This window comes from Parasteatoda tepidariorum, chromosome 10 (assembly GCF_982258835.1).
Source record: "Parasteatoda tepidariorum strain Cologne lab strain chromosome 10, Ptep-v5.0, whole genome shotgun sequence".
Taxonomy (NCBI): Eukaryota; Metazoa; Arthropoda; class Arachnida; order Araneae; family Theridiidae; genus Parasteatoda; species Parasteatoda tepidariorum.
In genome coordinates, this window is record NC_141764.1 from 81,158,844 (window position 1) to 81,179,746 (window position 20,903).

Here is a 20,903-nt window from a genome sequence, read left to right on the forward strand (position 1 = left end):
TGAGTCTAAAGGATTTTTTTCAATTGTTGTAAAACACTTTGAAATGACTGTAGATTGATCCAAAATATTATTTTATTATGGTATGATAATTTGATATGACTGTAGATAATTCTGTAGAATATTATTTTATTGTTATAGAATAATCTGCTATGACTACAGATAATGCTGTAGAATCTTATTTTTATCGTTGTATTATTATTTTGCCATGGATGTAAAAAATGCCGAAGAAATTTTGCGATGTTTACAATTTTAGGTCTTAGATTTAAATAATTATCAGATATTAAGCATTCAGTACTCATATAGATAAAGATCAGTTCAGGAATAATGCGGACATTTTTAATGCGAGTAAATTACTCAGAATGAAGTAGAAAGTGTATACTAACATTTTCTGTTAGTAAATTAACTTTCATATTTCGCTCAAACTACGAATTATATACATAAATAAATAGAAAAAGGATAAAAGGAAAATTAAGAAAATTATTGAAATAAAATAAAATAAATAAACACAACAATTATATTATTACGAAACTACAAAACACAACAATAATAAGCACAACTCAATTAACATAAATGTGAAATAACTTAGTTTTTGAGTGCTCCTCACACTATTGTATTGATATATTTTGCTTTGGCTATATTGATACAATATTGGAAAGCACTCCTCCTTGCGGATATAATCGTGTGAGCTGATGAAGAGATTATATCTTATTTTATTCATTTTTCTTTTTTTTATCTGATTTTTATGGATTTTTTTTAATTATGTTATTTAATTTTATTGTATTTTAATAATTTTCTTCGACTTTTTTCTTTATTCGGTATCTTTTTCCATGTTTTCTCTACATTTTGAATTACTCGGATAACAAACAAAGAAAGCTTTTAAAGTTTCAAATCAATCTTAGAAATGTTTAATACGAAAAGGTCATTGAAATAAAAAGAAAATCTTAAAATAAAACCTTATTTCAAAATAACACGCCATCTGTTGAGATGGAAGGTCACAGGGAAATAAATAAGTATATATGAATATTCCAAATAATAAGAAAAATGAATTTTGATGAGGCATGGTGCTATCTGATCGTCTTTACCCCATAAAAATAAGTGATTTGCATAAAAAAAATACGCATGTGATGAGCACCTTTACCCTTATCGCATCTACACTAACTAATTATTGTTATGTTTTTTACGTCAAGACTATTTCGTAAATTGCTCTAAAACTATTAGTTGAAAGATTCTTTCCTCAAAAAAAAGGTGTAAGATAAATCAACTAGACTATTGTAAATCCTATAAGATATTGAAGTAATTGGATTTGATTATTGTTTTGCATTTTAAGAATGACTGAATTTAAAATTGGCACTCATTTACTTGCATTAAAAAGATTTATATTCGAACAAGAAAAAAAAACAAAATCTTCATATTTTTAGATAAGAGATATATTTTGATTGGGTGTTCCAGCAAAATAATCGAAACCTAATTTATTTCAGACCAAGTTTTTTTTTTTATACGACAGCCTTTTTTAAATGTCTTAAATCTTCGTAGTTTCATGATGTAAGGTGCTATAGTTTAGTTTCATTATAGTTACATTATATGATTATTTAGTTATATTTAGGAGCTATAGTTACATTTTTTTAATATCGTGAAACGTAGCAGTTTTATACTGTTTATTTTTTCTAAAAAAATGTAAAGAATGCAGACGCTAATTCTTTACGTACTGAAAAATCGCTTGCCAGATTCATTTATAGTTCGGTTTTTTCTAAGGAAACATAAAATTTATTTTAACATGTAAAAAATTTAATTTGATTCACAAAATTTAATACACAATCGTTAAGATCACACTCAAGAGAGACAGCAAACCAAATAACCTGTCTTCCTGAGAACCTCACATGAAGTTACATCGCGCAAACAAAAAAAAAAAAAAACTTAGGAAACTGTTGCTGATCTCATATTTAATGGAACAAAGAAAAAGAAAAACACTCCAACAGAGACTAAAAACTATCATTTAACAAGTTTTATTTAAACATTATGTTAAAACATTATAAAAGAGATTCAAAAAACAAGCAAACAACGATAAAATTGTTAGAAAAAAGAAAAGAAAAAAAATTCGAACCATTTCTTGAAAAAGGTACTTATACGTTACGGGATCTTTGAAAGGTAAAAAAATTGTGAGTGCAAAACTCGTACGCACTATTCCAGGCAAAGCGCAACATATTTTTGCTCAAGAGTAATTTGCCAGGTAAAAAAGATACTACGAAAAGGAAAAAAACATGGAAAAATAAATCAAAAATACAGAGGCACTATTTCATTCGAAATACAGAATAATTTCTTTTAGGAAATGGAATTTCTGAATAAAGTTAGTTTATTTAAAAGTTGAAAGAAATTATTTTAATTGTTAACATAATTAATGCTACACTGAGAAAAACGTAAGGCCAATATGGTAAAATGTATCGTATTTCTGGCTCTATTGGAACACCAAAAACCACGGTAATTTTTATCGAAGAGCTTCGGTAATGATTTTGGTTGTTATTGTTGACGTATGCCTTGTTTAGGCAGAGGGGGTGCGATTGCTCTTGTTTTCCAATGGCGCCATCTATGGCCAAGAATTCGACTTCTGCCACACCATACGTCGCCCCCGTTTATAGGGCGAACCCATTCATACATCCATTCATTCATCCACAGATCGTAATTTTGACCAGAATCAGAGAACGATCATCTCCAATCCAGTACCCCCAGAGGTCTTGATTTGTTATGGGGACATGGAGGACTTTTGCGACTCAACAGATTTAACGTGCATCAGTCACTTTACTACACCGGGAGTCTTCGGCCGGCGGGGCTCGAACACACGAACTCTCGGCCATGGGACCAGTGCTCTACCGACCAGGCTATCCTGGCCTAATAATCTTTGTAAAATTAACAATAAAATATGGTCTTATAAAATGTGATAAAACTTGCTAAATGAGGTAAAAATTTTTTAATTTTATAATGATATCTTAGAGCATGGTATTGAAACCATTTATTTGGTTAAATTAATTTTTTTTAAACTTTTAATAAATGTGGTCGTAATAAGAATTATAATTTAGAAAACCAGGATTTCCTGTTAATCATTATTTAACTGTTATAATCTGGAAAAAAACATTACTAAATGAATGGTTCAAAGACCGCATATTTTAGTTTCATTAACCAGAATTATGACTTTTTTTTACCACAAATGTCTGACCATACAGTACAGTAATTTTACCAGAATTCTCCTTGTAAAATTCCTGATATCTAACTTTATCAGAGAATTACGACCAATACACACTGATTGAACGAGTGCCAAAACTTACCGAAATGAAAGGAAAGAAGCATTTCCTCTTAACTTAATATGGAGTGACGGATAAGGTATTTTTATTTCGACGCAATTTCAAAATTATTCGTAAGTATACTTTTTGTTGCCCTAAAAATTAGGTTAACTATGTAAAGTATCTAGTATAATGTTAAAAAAAAAACATTTATTTAGTGAAAAAAAAACAAAATTAACAGCAATTTGTCCAAACTTTGGACTGCTCTTTACTATTGGGCCATATTTTCCAAATTGTGGCTATCCTCCATATTTTAGGGGTCAAAAATCCAAATCCATCGAAGAAAAGTTTTTTTTCTTCAGAAAAAGTTCGTTTTTGCGTCGTAACTTAAAATATCGTTTGGGCTAATAAATTAGCATATTTGTTGCCACCATTTTGAACCATCAAGATTGAGTCATAGAACGTGAAGATCTGATGATTAGAGCAAAAGTTATTCAGAATGGACAGCTTTTTTTTGCGCACTGTACATTGAACTCAAAAGAGTTCGGGGATCTATGTTTTTAGGTAAACATACTTTTATGGACATCATACATTACTAAAAATTTTTAATCCAAACTTAGAAGACGAGTGGATTCTGGAATGAAACATTGCGGAAACTAGCCTTCGTGGAAAACTTTTTGATGGAACTAACTATGCGTGACATATAGAGGGAAACTACAAAAACCTCCCACGATTAACCAGATGGAAGTGTGGGGTTTTAACCCATTATCCGTCTAAAACGGAGAGCATTTTACGTCAGCTGTAATAATTAAGCTGGTTATATGTTAACAAACTTCCCGTCAACAGTAATAAAGCAGACCAACTTGCACCGACCAGCATAGTGGTCGGTGCAAGCTGGGTGCTGAATTCTTATCTAGCAGTCAGCTCTGTAATTCTAACCTGTGTCAGCTCATTGGGGTTCGAGGGCTGTATCCTCGAGACCGACCGGAATCGACCGAATTGTACCGGATGAACAAAGATTTGTTTAACCAATTTTGACATTGTGCTCTCCGGATCTTACAATAATGGCGAATATTCGGTTGGTGGTCTATAAATTTTAAATGATTCAAAGAATTAAGAAATAAACTCTTTTCAAATAAGATAAAAGATAGATATTAGAAAGAGACTTATGGAGAGAAAATATCGCACTAATATAAGATGGATCATTTCTTTATTTTGATATAGCCTCGCTAACTCACGGCTATCATGAGCACAAAATAATGTTTAAGAAGTAAATATTTTTTATTGATAACCAAATACTTCATTTGAATTGAATTAATTTTCATGCATTTTTTGCTTAACTGAATTATTTAATTTTTTAACCTACAACTTTAAATGATTGAATGAAGAAACAACGGATCCGAAAAGGATATTCAACTCACTCCTTTACTCAAGTTTAGTTTAACTTTTGCAGATGCACGTATATATTTAAAATATTTTATTGACTAAAAGTGAAAATGTCTGCATATGCTCGAAGTATTTGATTTGCAGGTAAGTATATTTATTTATTATTTTTATTTTAGTCAGTCAGTTTAATTATTATTATGTAACTCGATGTTATATACATTAGGAAAAAATTCCTTTATATCATAGAAATGAGATAAAGATAATAATGATATTACTAAGGCTTCACTAAATTTAAATACCGTTCTTAAAAATTTGCGTTTTTCGTACTCGAGGACTTGAAAATAACTTAAACCATTTTAACAGAATTTGCCTAACAAATATAGTTTTCTTTGTTCATCACAGAACTTATTTTATTACGTTTATAGTTTTTTTTACAAAAGTCAATAGTAAATTTTGATTTTAGGAACACTTTTCGCACAACTATACTTAATTATACATGCAACTATGTTTGTCGATATTTGGTTAGAAAAATTATTAAAAACTCCACAGTTCAATGTAAATTACATCTGATATACAGTTGTTACACTTTTAATCAAATAAAATTATCAGGTTTATGCAATGACAAAAGCATAACGTTCATCATTTTCACGTTTATATAAAAAAAGATGTCTAACATAATAAATAAAACATGTAATTATTTTTAAATTCAGAACGTTTAAAATAATATAACCCTATAGCTATGGTGGGCAGAGGGTAGTATAATACACTGGTTATCATAAATTAAGGAAAAATCACAAAAATAGCGATAACTCTTTCAAAAGTAAGCCAAACCGTGCAAAATTTGCATATGTTGTCCACTAAGAGTAGCTGAGTAAAATTGCAATATGCAAATTAGTGGCGCTGCACTCGGCTTACGTCATCTGCCTGGAGCATAAAAGTCCAAGTTTGAGAGAAAGCACACAAATTTTACTGTGATTGCGACATTGAAAATCTGAGATAGCCAATTCGTAATAATGACCTCTAGGCATCATTTGCCTGAAGAACTACGATGGAGAGCCATCGGGAGACTAGAGGCAGGGCAGAGTCAATCAGAAGTGGCCAGATGGCTAAATGTGAGTCCATCTGTGGTTCATAGACTTTGGAGGCAATTTCAAACCACAGATTCGGCATCTAGGAGGTTCAGTCAAGGACGGCCAACTGTTACGACCAGTGCCGATGACCGATATTTGACATTAAGTGCACGCAGGAATAGAACCGCTACTCCGACACATCTTAGATCCTCTCTTGCTGCAGCCACCGGAAGGTTGGTGTCAACGTCAACTGTGCGCAGAAGGCTCCACGAAGGTGGTCTGTATGCGAGACGATCAGCCATTTGCGTGCCGCTCACATCACGCCATAGGAGAGACCGTTTGCAGTGGGCCCGACAACATGTCCACTGGACGTCAGATCAATGGAGGCCTGTTCTCTTTACGGATGAGTCCAGGTTTAGTCTAGAAAGTGACAGTAGACGTTATTTGATATGGAGAGAACCTGGGACCCGTTATCATCCATCAAACATCCGTGAAAGAGATGCATACGGAAGAGGCAGTGTCTGTGTTTGGGGAGGCATATCCTTAGGAGGGCGCACATACCTCCATGTCTTTCCAAGGGGAACCGTGAATGCTCAGGTTTATCGAGACAACATCCTTGATGCTTATGTGCGCCCATATGCCGGGGCAATTGGTGATTGCTTCCTGTTACAGGACGATAATGCAAGACCACACAGAGCTCGCATTGTTGATGATTATCTTCAACAGGAAACAATTACTCGCATGGAGTGGCCAGCTCGATCCCCGGACTTGAATCCTATCGAGCACGTTTGGGATGCTCTAGGGAGGCGTGTATCTGCCATCAATCCGCCCCCTCAGACCCTTGCCACGCTTGCAACTGCTTTACAAGAGCAATGGCTCTCACTTCCTATTGAACTGATAGACCGCATAATTGAAAGCATCACACATCGCTGTTTGTGCTGTATTGCTTCTAGAGGCAATCATATTCCATATTAAAGGTACTTTTTCTATTGCAAACCGATACTTCCAATTTGTTTATTTTATACATGTGCTAATTTCTATACTACTATTAATGTCTGATAATTTCTTTTTATGTTGTTTAATACCTTACTATGTGTTGTATATTGTGGGTAAGTTTCATAAAATTCCATGTGTAATTTCTTGAGTTATCGCGATTTTTGTGAATTTTCCTTAATTTATGATAACCAGTGTAATAAGCCATTATTTTTAATTTTTCGAGAAATGATTTTAAGATTTTTGTTTAGGTGTAAAACACTTTCCATTTCGAAAATATTTCTGTGTATTGCGCTTCATGTTTTATATTTTATTTTGTAACCGTCGTTGAACAGCCGACCCAATTCTGAGTTTACAATTATCAATGCTCAACTCCGCAACCTTGTAATTTTGAAAGCAACCCATAAGACAAAGGAACTTCTGGTTCAAGTATTGGTACAAGCTAGCCTTCATAGAAGACTTTTCCATGCAACTAACTCGCAATTGCATGGTGATGAAAACCACGGAAGCCTCCTACGGTTAGCCTGGCTGCAAGGGGACTCTAACCCATGAGTCGTTTACCACTGATGACTTTTTACGTCAGCACTGTGATAGGTGTGAGCTGGGTGCAGAATTCTTATCAACCAGCTACCCCTGGGACTCAAAGCTGGGCCACCTCAGTGGACGGTGAGTGCTCTACCACCTGATTCGCCACGGCTCTGGCCGATAGTTTTTAAAAAGTTCTTTTCTACAAAATGTATAAAATTAAAGTAAATCAACTAAGAGGCATCTGTAGCTTACACCCAATTTTCAGTCGAAGCTCAATTTACTAGTCGAAATGACACCCAATAGGATGAAAATTACGATAAAAAACGGGCTGCAAATTTTTCTTGTCGTAAAATTTTCTAATAGAGAGTTCTCCAAATTCGCATAATATCTCTGAAATATAAAAATTTACAATAGCGGATTCGTAAATCCAATCCTCTGCTATTGTTAAGAAGTTTAAGGCTGATAAGTATTTCCCTGAGTATCCAATCGATTTTAAATTAACGATTGTAAATTTATCCAAATTCTCACCAAATTCTATGCCATTCATTTACCTTTTTTTATGCGTTATCTTTTCTATTTTTTATGTATTTACTTGCTTTATTATTTTTACTTTCGTTTTATTTCTCCATTTTACTTCATTGGCGAGTGTTGGAACTATATTTTCGTCTTGCTAAATCTTCTATCGCGTAGCGACTGTAGTCTATTTAATTTGATGATCGAGTGATCTATACCTTTGAGTAATCTAAGTTAAACTATAAATATTCCACGTAAGTTTAATAATAAATATGCTATATCAATTTTTTTAAATGCTTTAGTGCACTTAAAATTATTTGCTTACAACAAAATTATTAAGATGAACTTTATATCTTTTACAGAGCTTAACAAGAGACTAACAAAACTGTTTTTCGAATGGCAGATTCTGGAATAGCTGTTCCTAAAGGAGTTATCAATTTTCTTGGAGCCATTTTCACACCCGTTGCAGTTATAGTTATTCTGGGTTGTAGTTGTTGGTGCCTTTACCCTTATGTAAAAAGACACTGCATAAGAGAAGCTGATGACGCTCTGACTCTTACTGATGTTCCGAGAGCTTAACAGTGACTCAAGTAATTACTCAAGTAAATAGAATACTTTATCTTTGTGCGTTAGGGATGAGAAGAACTCAACTATAGCCCGATTTCCGACTCAACTAGAGCCCGATACTGATTCATCTTTTTAGATGAAATTTTTCGTGCTCTTGTTAAAGTTTTCATATACTTTTTTGCTTATTTACTTCACTAAAACCAAAAAGTATAACCAAATCTTACAAAAATATGGTAAAATTAACTTGTTTCTGGTCCCATTGGAAAACCAAAAGGAACAGTATTTTTGCCGAAGCGCTTTGGTAATTTTGATCAAATTAATAATAAAACATAGTTTTATTTTTATAACAAAATACAGTGTTAAAATTTGGTAAATGCGGTTAAATTAGGTACTTTTATCATTATACTTTAGAGCATGACGTAAAAACCTTTTATTCGGTTAAATTTGCTTTACTGCTTAGTATTTTTAGTAAATGTATGGTAGTAAGAACTTTAATTGTTAAAAGCGGTATTTACGGAAAACTGTTGCTATATGAAAGGAAAAATCACCAAATGAAGCGCTTAAATATCGTATATTTTGATTTTATTATCGAAATTATGATTTTTTTAAAATTTTATATATATATATATATATATATATATATTTATATATATATATATATATATATATATATATATATATATATATATATATATATATATATATATATATATATATATATATATATATATATATATATATATATATATATATATATATATATATATATATATATATATATATATGCTTAAATTGTCTTTACTGTAAAGTATGGTATTTTTAATATATTTTTTTTCCTTTGTATGATTAACAAATCTCCAAAAATATGTTTTGTTTAGTAATGGAGAAGTATAAAAAGGGTAAAATTCACTAAGCTTTATGAATTAAGAAGTTCTAGATTAAATAATCTGAAACTAAGTATTATCTAATAATATGCAAGAGGCTTTTTTATCACTGTCCATAGTTTATAACATTAGATTTCTTAACGAAAAGGAATTAAGAAAAACACTAAAGGGGTCACATGTTTAAGTAATAAAGAAAGAATACCTGTCAGTACTTCTAATCAGAATCTGTATCTGAATAGCATCCTACTCTTCTCTTAAGGGATGTGGTAGATTCTGATAATGTTTTTGCTTCTTCCGAGCTTAAATATTAATTTGTCGACCTCTCTAATTTTATGTATGCTTTTTTTTTACATTATTCTAAGAATATTCATTAAGATCAACTATTTGTACATTACATACACATCACATCCTCCAACCATGGTCAAGCACCTAAACCCATTTTTTGGGGGCTCTATTTTTCAATAGCCGTGAAGAAATGCCTTGTAGAAATACCATGGCGCCTTGCAATTTTGACCCTGGTCAGATGACATGCACAGCACTTGAGTTGATACACCTCTCTCCAAACTTCTGCATCACAACTAACGAAAGAACGTTCAGTAAGGACAGACCTAACGTGCACCTTGCTGTGTATGCACGCTGGTTGTTTTGTCGGCTACCAGGATTGAACTCAAGACCCCTACTTTTTACCAGTGGTGTGAGCTACCCTTTAATCGACTGATCCACCATTTTACACCTAATAACGTTTTATAGGATAGACGCTAATTATATCAACTATATTATGTTAAGGAATATAGTGATAAGGCTAGTAGTTATGCAAAACTGGTAAGGAGCCATCGAGTAATGCAAATTATTATCAATAAGAGAAAACAAAAAGAAAAGACACTAACTATATAATCCAGCACCAAATTAGCTCTAGATCTTTTATTTTTCTCTGAAAAAAAAAAACATCCGTGCTTTTTTAGTTTATATTTCGTTTTTTGAATCGCAATACTTTTCTTTTAAAAATATTTTGCGATCTGAAAAAAAACACAGGTAAGTATGAAAAGAAACAAGTCAATAAAAATATAACTGAATTAAAGAGGTTTTCATCGCGGTGAACGAAATAGTCGGAAAGGTATGCCAATTTGGAAACTTCTCTAAATTAAATGAGCTCTTAATCCACGCTCTTTTATTTTTTCCAATTTAGGAAAAAGTGAACTCTTTTGATAAGCTTTCATACCCTTTGCTAGCTCAGAATGGTTGAATAATGCTAATTTTCTTTTATATGAAATGCAAGAACACGAGCTTAGTTAAAATGTTTTAAAATCTCGTTCATTTTTTTTAAAGTTTCAATTCCATGCGAGCTGAAAGCTCACAAATTCAGCTAAGAGTAAAAATACTAAGCATAAATACTAGACAATTAATTTTGGATCGTTTGGTTTCCTTTAAAACTCTTCAACAAACTTTAAGTTTATTAAATTTTCTTATCCATTCTCTTTTGATAATTTTTTTAAAAAAGAATTTCATAGCATTTCAAGCCCTATAGTTGTTACTGAGTAGAGTCTAAAAAGCTGGTACTATCTTCAGCACTTGGGATTTACAGATGGGTTATTTTCAGTCAAAGACAGTTATATTCTTAGGTTTCTTTGCTGTATTTTTACTAGTCTTGACCATCTTTGTGATTTATTTACTATGCGTATACACGAATTGTTTCAAAAGATGCGTTTCACCTCAGCGGACTCGACGACAACCACGAAACATTACAAGGGAATGGTTTTCAAGAAGATGGCAAAGAAGCCGTGAAAATGCTGTTAATCACATTTAAGAGCTACGTTTTGTTTCATAATTATGACTTCTTACGACAAAAACATTTTCATCTGTTACATAGGTAACTAATACTAACTCTTTTTACTAAATGACTTACATTACAAACTAAAGCAGATGCGCTCAGTTGCAAGTTAAGAAAAGATCAATTCGGTGTAGGAGTTAAAAAATCTTCCACGGCTGCTTATAGTTCCGTTTTATATAGTAATCAAATTGTATAAATATGCTTTCAAAACAATATTAAGGCTGAAATTTAATTCATGCTTTTACGATATATGTCATAGAATTATTAAAAAAGGGTTATAGTTACGTAGTCTAACTGAAATCCTAGATATAACGACATATTTTGATAAATAAGAAAAAGAAAAAATATATGACGCTGCTAAAGCATTGGTTTTAATTGGAGCACTAAAAATGGCATGTCTTTTGCTGACCTGACCTTAATAAATCAAAGGCGAGATGAAAAATTTATTTTTTACTTTTCTTTCACTGTAGACAAAAATCATCTGCAAGAAACTATATTTATTATTCTTCATCAGAACAGAAAGACATATTCTGCCGTGCAATTAAAAAATCAACGTAAGCGACAAAAAATTCAAAATTGAGATTTTTATACATTTAGCACCTTTGTATCGTAAGCTACATATTACAAAAAAATGTATTTTTCTTTCAAAAATAAATTTATAAATTTTTTGAAATTCTATTTTAGCGTTCATAGAATTAGTTATAGATGGAAAATAGTTATCGAGCCACTTTTCGCGGAATCAATAATAAAGCACTTAAGTCGCTTTTCAAATGCACATCAGTATATTTGTCACTATTTTTAGATATCAATTTCAGTAATTCTTATTAGCAAAAGAATAGTTTTTATTCCATAAGTTTTATTTTCCTCTTTTTACGCGATTTAAGAAAGAAAGCTAAGAGAAGAACATGCAATGATGTTTCAAGAGTTGGCGATGCTGATACACGTTCGCGCTGGGAGCTTAGCATCCATTTGGCGTGCATTTAGATGGAAACAGGCTGTCTCCATAAGAATAATGGTTTGTTCTTAACTTGCAACAGAATATAACAGCGTATACATTTTATTGCTATTTTAAAGCAAAATTTACTTATTGTTATCGACAGTTTGACTCTACCTTTATATCGTGTGTATTTACTGCTGTTAATATCATTTATTAGCCATTTTCTGTTTGATTTTTTATGATAAAAATTTTCTTATACTCCTATTTTTTTGTTGCATACATCAATAACATAGGTAGCCAATAAAAAATCTTACTAAATGAGTTACGTGCAGACTATACAAATAACAATATTCATATTCTTGAGCCATTTTAAAGTAGATTTTATTCGTTACCATTGACAGCTGGAATCAATTCTGATACCTTGTCGCATTATTTGGCGCAGTTTTTGACGACGATGAATTCCCCAGACTCACATTTTGTTTGATTTTCACGATTTCTTGTGATAAAAATATCTTTATGCAGTTAATTTTCAGTATTCATCAGAAGCAACATAAGTAGCCTACACAACATTTTGTTTGTTGTTATACATATAATTTTCAGTATTCATTATAATTAACATAATTAACATAGAATTCATTATAATTAACATAGGTAGCAAATATATACTCTTCCTTCTTAATAACTTTGCGTGCAAACTAAACATATAACATTCTAGTGTTATTTTAAACCAAGTTTCGTACGATGTTGCAATGTTTGGCTCAATTTTTGGTGACTCTGAAACAGGAATTATGAACGAAGGCAAACAAACAACCGTTGAATCTACTCGTTACCATTGGCAGCTGGAATTAATTTTGATACCACGGTGCAATGTTTGACTCAATTTTTGTGATACTGAAGCATATGTTAAGAATAACGACAAATGACAATGTACACATTATAGTGCCATCAAATCTACTCGTTAAAATCGACAGCTAGAAGCAATTTCATACCACGTTGCAATGCTTGGCTCAATTTTTGTAACACCGAAGCATGAATTATGAACAAAGACAAATGACAATGTATATATTCTAGAGCCATAAAATTCACTTGTGACCATCGGCAACTGGAATCAACTTTGACACCATGTTGCAATGTTAGGCTCAATTTTTAATGACAACTTTTGATGATGTGTTATGAGCTAAGATCAATAACAATGTATACATTCTAGTGTCGTCAAATCTACTTGCTGCCATCAGCAGCTAGAATCAATTTTGATAGCATGTTGCAATATTTGGGACTATTTAAGACACTGGAACACGAATTACTACCAGAAACAAAAACAAATGACAATGTATGAATTCTCGTGTAATTTTAAAGGAAATCTCGCAATTATCGACAGCTTAAACCAACTTTAATACCATGGTGCAATGTTTGACATAATTTTTGACGACGCTGGAGCATTGAATTACGATCAAACTCAATTATCATAAACTGAACTAAAAGCTATAGTTAGGCACGGAATTTCGATTGCGTTGTTGCAATTCCGTCGCAACGCTACGTTGTAGCGTCACTGTGCTCCGTGTAATATTTTTAATTGTGTTATTGTTTACGTGGTTAATGCCATTTTTCAGCCTTGTGTTATGAATTAATTTCTTGGCTTTTTTAAGTTTTCTTGTTAGAAGACGAAAAATATTTGTTGAGAAAAAATTTCACTCAAGCTGGTCTTCCCAACCAGTTAACTTTAGATCAGGCTTAATTTGTCTAAATGTTTTTAAAATTAAATGAGCCAAGTTTATTTCCTGAAAATACAGAAAGAATATTTTTCCTGCACTTTATATTCAATCCTTTCGTTTAAGCCGTAAAGTCGAAAAATTGAGTAGCATTCTAAATTTGTTCTGGGCTTATTTAATGCAAATAATGATTAATGATAGACTCCGATTAATCCGGCCTACTTTGGACTGTAGTGCCAAGAATAAGAAGAATGATTAATATAATATAATTTGAAAGTTTTTTAATAAAATCATATGAATAAAAATTCATAGAATCAGACAATAACGAATTTTTTCAAATGAATCCTATAACTTTAATCATAAACGTGTATAGTTTCACATATTTCACTATTCTCTTAATTAAAAAGTCGAATTCGAAACTTACCGAGAAATGATTTAAAACTAAAATGCATTATTTTATTTATGTGAAAATATGACTTTTTTTTAAATGAATAATTTCTCATTGATATGTTACTTATATTAATTGAAAGCTGAAAATCTCACATAGATCTCACATAGTTTCAAAATAAGAAGAAACAGTTATGGATTTATGTGATTCTCTTTCCCTTTATGTTAATATGTTATTATCATTCAGAAACTGAAAATCTCACATAGTACTATAATTATTTTAAAGATTATTTCAGAGAAGAAAATGTTCGGATTATACATAATTATTACATGATATTTCACATTAATATGTGAAATGTTTATTTGAAACTGAAAATCTCACAAATAATTTTGATTATTTCAGAGTAAGCAGAAACATTAATAATTATTATAGGTAATATTACATTTATATGTTATATTTATTTAGGAGCTGAAAGTCACTCATAACACTATAATTATTTTAGAGATTATTTTAAAATAAGAAAAAGCAGTTATGATTGCAGCAATTTGTTATTTTGTTATTTCACATGAGTACTTTATTGTTATTTAGAATATGTAAATATCACAGAGTAGTTTGATTATTTTAGAGACTATTTCAGAGTAAAAAGAAACTATAATAATTATCTACATATATATTTCTCTTACACGGCACCAAAAAAAAGCCTCATTACAACTCCCCGAATGGCAACGTTAGAAAATCGACCAATGATAGCTGCTAAAAATGTCACATGACAAATGTCACATGATAACCAGATTCTAATAACAATAACCAGAGTGATCATTATCAGGTTGTTCAATTCAGATTCATGCCCTAAAAACATGATAATATTTAATTTTAGCTCAATTAGGAATTAATTAGGCTGGCCTTCTCCATTACTATAAATAAGTCACAAGGTCAGACTTTTGAGAAAATCAGTTTAGTATTGACTCAATAATGCTGATCACCAAAAAATATTTCATTTGGCGATAAAAACAAATTTTTGTGTTCTTGAAAATGAAAGACTTTTTGAGGGTTATTATCTCACAAGGAAAAGTTAGGATTTAAAGTTTATATTTTTAAATAATAAAATTTGTTTCTAAAACTTTCAGAATTTCTAGCATTAACTAATTTATTATACACATTTAGTTGAATAAGGTGAGTAACTGCAGTATTTGATAATTTATTTTGCTAATATGTTTCTCATTTAGCTAATGTTTTGATTTTTTCACCATGTACAATCTAAATAGCTAATATACTTTTTTAAAAGCCAATAAGAACATTGATAGTATTCTTCTACATAAGTACAATACTATGTCTTTGATGATAATATACTATGTCTTTGTGCTAGAACATTGTGTTCATTGGCGAGCGAGTGCAGCGAGCCATGGTTCACGGCGTGAACCACATAGGATTGCTCAGCAATTCTCGGGGGTTGGCGAGCGTTAGCGAGCAGGGGGCGGAGCCTCCTAGTAAATTATATTACGTTAGTACATTATTTTTATTTAGAAACTAAAAACATCGCATAATACTATAATTATTTTAGAGGTTATTTTAGAATAAAAAGAAACAGTTTCGATTATGTTCAGTCATTTTATGTTATTTTACATTAATATGTGATTTTTATTTTGAAACTAAAAATCTCACAGGGTAATTTTATAATTTCAGAGTAGAAGGAACAGTTATAATTATGGATAATATTACGTTTGCATGTTATATTTATTTAGAAACTGAAAATCTCACATACCACTAGAATTATTTTAGTGATTACCTGAAAAGGAGAATAAACTGCTATGATTTTATTAATTATTGTACGCCGTTAGAAATTTTCTAGATAAAAATGATTAAATAGCAATTTATTTCATTGTTATTTTACCATATTCAACCATGGCAATTAAATAACTGTAAAAAAAGATGTTATTCAAACTGTTAAGTGTGAGAAAGAATGCTTATCTAATGTTTTTTTTCTTCCAAATACAGTTTTACTATCATGATTCCGTCTGTGCCAACTAGACCCACAAAATAAAGATATTTTATTCCATTCAGCTGGGTACATATTGTAGCTGGGAGGACTAATCGGTCAATCTTGAGACCGGCTGAAAAGGGGTTCGAAGCTCAGCGTTGGTACTACAATATTTCTGTCATTCCTTCAATAAATGAAGAGTTTCCAATGTCCAAACTACAGTCGAACCCCGCTATATTGAACCTTCAAGGGATCGAAATTTCGGTTCACTGTAACCGGAAGTTCACTATTTTTTATTCTTTATTACTCTTCATCTCGTGCACAAAAATAATAATAACAATAATAATAATAACAATAATAATAATAATCTTTAGCTGATGCAGGGAAAAATTTGTCCATACATCTTCCTGGGTTGCCCTTTGTTTAGGGATGGAAAAGTGAGATAAAAAAAAAGCAAACAAGAAGAAATGCTTATCGCTACATTTCACTCTATAGATGGTTTTAAAAATCAATATAAGTATTTATTTTGAAGTAGACATTTCAAAGTTATTAAAAAAAATCAGTCGAAGACAGAAAAAAGTTCACAATATCCAACTTCCTCACTTTTTTAGTTCACTATATTCACAAAAAATAACATTATACGTGTATAGCAAGGTACGGGTCTGAACATTTCGTTCACTATATCTGGGAGTTCACTATAAACCATGTTCACTATAGCGGGGTTTGACTGTATTAGAATAGGAAACTATCATTCATGCATAAATGGTGCAGCACCCACAGAGCTCCAATGTCTGTTTAGGTTTCATTTAGAAGTTATTCTGGTTTAAAATGGTTACAGAACCTTATAGTTTTGTATTCCCGACTTTTTAACTATACCAATTGTAAACGGTTTCAAAACCGTAAAGGTAAAAAAATGTTCCTAACCATAAACTTTATTGGAGGAGCAGATTGTTATTCCACCATGATTTTGGAATGAAAATTCTAACAGTGTATGATATATCATATTGATATGATATTTTTGTTTATAATCTTGAAATCTCACAGTGTATTTTGATGATTTCAGAGTAAAGAGGAACAGTTTCAACACCTGATGTTTGAAAATGTTCACACACACGCACCTCCTTTATGTAGTTTATATATTTCTTGGCCTGTTTGGTGTGATAGTAATATCAATCATCATATTCTTATGGTTCAAATACTTGCACTTCCTAAAAAGGAATAGAGATGAACTCAGAAGATTACAAACGCATCGTACTGCATCATTGGTGGAGATATTCAAGGAAGAGGCGAGAGACACACACGATAGGACCAGAAAATTACGAGAGCTTGATACCGAATCATGTGTTGAAGTATTTGAAGAGAAAAAAGAGCATCATGAAGAACTTGAGACTAGTTTGAGACACATTTAAGAGTTGTTTAGAAAACAAGTGCTTTGATCAAAACTATTTTGTTTCTTATTGTATTTGAATTTAATGAAGTTGTAAAATGTAATTAGGACTTGCTTTATTGATTTGTCTTTTTAATGGTTGAAAAACTTTTTCTAACAATGACTGCCAGAAAATTACAAAACTATTACATTACATCATGTGTTGAAATTTCTTAGAAGAAGAAAAGGCATGCTGAAGGACTTCAGAATAGTTTGAAAAATGTATAAGTGTTGTTTAATGATTTGATAACACATCATTTTATTCTTATATAAAAACCATTTTGTATTTTGCTGCATTTCAATTTGTAGATATTGTAAAATATAGTATTTGTGCTTTGATTAAAGTCTTTTTTATTGTTTTGTGCTTTTTTTATGTTAAGTTTTTAATCGAGAACTTTTTTTCCAGCAGTGACTTTTAAAATATTACAAAACCATGCCACTGCATTGTGTGTAGAAATATTTAAGGTGGAAAAATACATGATTCAGAACTGATTAATGGTAGTGATTAATATAGTTTTTTAATGGTTTGTTAATAATTAATTAATTTTTTCGAACAATGACTTTCCTGATACTACGAAACTATGAAACTGTATTATGCATTGAAATATTCGAAGAGGAAAAAAGATACAGAACTCGAGAGTATTAATTATTTAATAATGTTCCATTTTGTGCTTTGATTAAAATCATTTTAATTTTTATTGTAAAATGATTAACTTTTAGGAAAATGCAAAATATAATATTTTGTGCTTTGATTAAAGCTTGTCTTCTTCATTTGTACTTTATGGAGACAAAAATAAATTAAAATAATGTAAAAAATTTAGTCGTTTGATTAATGATTGTTTTATTGGTTTGAGAAACTATTTTTATAGTTTTTAAAAAAGTAACATATCTTTCGGTTCAGAATTAGAAATAGTGAAACTAATTTCTAATAAATAGTGTAATGGTTTATAATTTAAAACTGAATTTACAAGGTATGCTCAATTCAGTGGTGCAGATGAAATTTTGTTCTGGGACCCATAGCTTTGAGATTCTTAATCAGAACTTGAAAAAAATATATAAGGCCCCCTTATTTTCCGTTACTATTTATATGGATATGTTTGTATGGTTTCGCGGATTAATAATTTTAGTAGGATATTCATCCTTAATTGGAAGGGCCTCTAAATTACGTCACGCTGGTTTGATCCAGACAGCGTTGTTAATAGAAAACGTAACTGAAATTCAATTTCTTCATTATGGCTTAAAAATGATGCTTTAAATTAAAAATATAAAACTAATTATCGAAAGTCAAATTCTTCTCCATTAAATATTTAAAAATGTGCTTTGCTATTTCATTCCAGGAAACTCTCCGGGTTATCAGAAACCAGAAAATATAATGTTCCTTAATAAGTGCCAAATGAAGCACTAAAAACCGGTTACTCAAAGTTGAGCAAAAATAGTGTAAAAATAGCTCCGAAACAAATATAGTTGTAAGTACACGGGGTTTTCAAATTTGACTATATTTTTTTCGGAGCTATTTAGCTCAATTATTCAATTATCATATTTGCTCAATTTTGAGAAATCCTCTTATAATTATTGTATCTTGAGGTAGATGAAATGAAGATGGATTTTTCTTGAGTATTGCATGCATTGTCTTTAGGCACAAAGTTACAGTTAAAACTCTACCCTCTAGCTAGTGGTAAATGGGAAGACCTTTTCATAATGATGGAAAAAAAGAAAGAAAAAATGGAAGTAAATAATTCCATTTAAAGTGGTTAGAGAACTGTTTAATCGTGCATTGTTACACAGCGCACGAACTTTAGTTGGGATTTAATTCCTCTAGTAGTCGGCAAATGGTCAAAAATTTTATCTGGGGTGAGCTCCCTTCAGCGATAAATTACAAAAATATTTGCTTGAAGTGTTCAGGAAACAATTTAAACTTGTATCGTCATACAGTACAAAGTTTTAATTGGGATTTGATCACTCTAGCTAGACGGGAAAGTGATAAATTTTTTTCGATTGACGATTAATTGCATTATGGAATAAAATGGCAACGATTTTAATGTGTTGTGCTCAGAAAATAATTTATTTTTTGTTTTACCAATTAACAACTAGCTCGCTAAAATTTGAAACACTAAGAATGCAGTCGAAAAAATAATTGGCGGTATATTCCTGTTGACTACAGCATTGTGATAAATACTGGTTATCTGTCAGAAAAGATCGAATCTTGAATTTCTTTCAAGCATAACTTCCCAGTAGGAATTTAAACATTCGAAATAAAAAAAAAGCACAAAGTAGTCGAAATTTTTATTTTAAGATTCTCCCCACACACCCTCGGAAGCGAATTGATAATAACCATGTGAGATTATACTTCAAAACAACCCCCTCTGACGACATCACGATGCTTTTGTTAAAGTTTCTCCTCGCCCAACTGGCCGCTGTACCTCCTAAAGGGAATGACTAGTTGCAGTAGATTTGAATAGCTGATACTACACACGGCTTATAATTTAGTGTCTATTTAGAGTAATAAAAATATAGTAATAATATCAAAAAAGTTCTGTTGGACCACGGCTCATTACTTTATATGAATTAATTTATTCTCGCAAAGTGTTTCCTGTAAGTGACGTCAAACGTGCTGGCATTCGTTCATTCCAAGATTCAAGCGTGACGTCACTTACAAGCATCCAATTAAATCTGTTCCAAAAATTTATTCAACGTGATAATAAATCAAGACTAATAGTTGTAACGTTAACACGCCATGCACAACCATGTGATTAGACGCAACCATGCTATGCCAGTGGTATTTTTTTCAAGTTGTCTCAACCCTTTATATATAAATGCAAATTTGTGAATGATCAATTCGTTATTATTACCAACCTATTGAAATACGTTTCACTTCAAAATAAAATAGTGTAAGCAACTGGTTGTCATGAACATACTATAATGATAATTAAATAAATGATAAAGTAGTAATGTCAAATAATGTAATTTAACCTCTGGTTGGGACACTTTAATAGAGATTTCCAAGCAGAAGGTTGAGCCATATCACTTGAGTGGAACAAATCAACCAATTGCCGTAATTTTGTGGTTGTTATGTATGGCAATCAGTTGTTCGCAGTATTCCTATAGGACGATTCTTATTTCCATTTCAATAAAAACATGTTCCTATTAGTTTTCAATAATAACGGATATAACATTGATGATTTTTCAGTGGACTGGTAATTGAAGTGACGTCAGCTTAGACATCTCTATAAAAATTTATGATTTAATATTTTTTTTAAAATCTCAACGAAAAGATGGCACAAGCATCGATTAAACTTTGAAGATTATCAAAACTGATATTTAACAATAAACAGAAATTTCTTTTCACCTTCCAATAAATTTTGTATAAATTCCTGCTATATTTCGAAATGCTGAAAGTTGTATCTTCATAATTTTAAATTTAAAA

General features: G+C 31.1%; 1 long non-coding RNA gene across 1 annotated transcript; it reads left to right on the forward strand.

The window, feature by feature from the left end:
- The first annotated feature begins 4,588 nt into the window (after positions 1-4,588).
- On the forward strand, positions 4,589-17,836 carry LOC147803051 (uncharacterized). The gene is made up of 3 exons (XR_015429947.1): positions 4,589-4,802; positions 8,125-8,364; positions 17,117-17,836. It is a non-coding gene; the product is annotated as an uncharacterized LOC147803051 (long non-coding RNA).
- Positions 17,837-20,903: the final 3,067 nt, after the last annotated feature.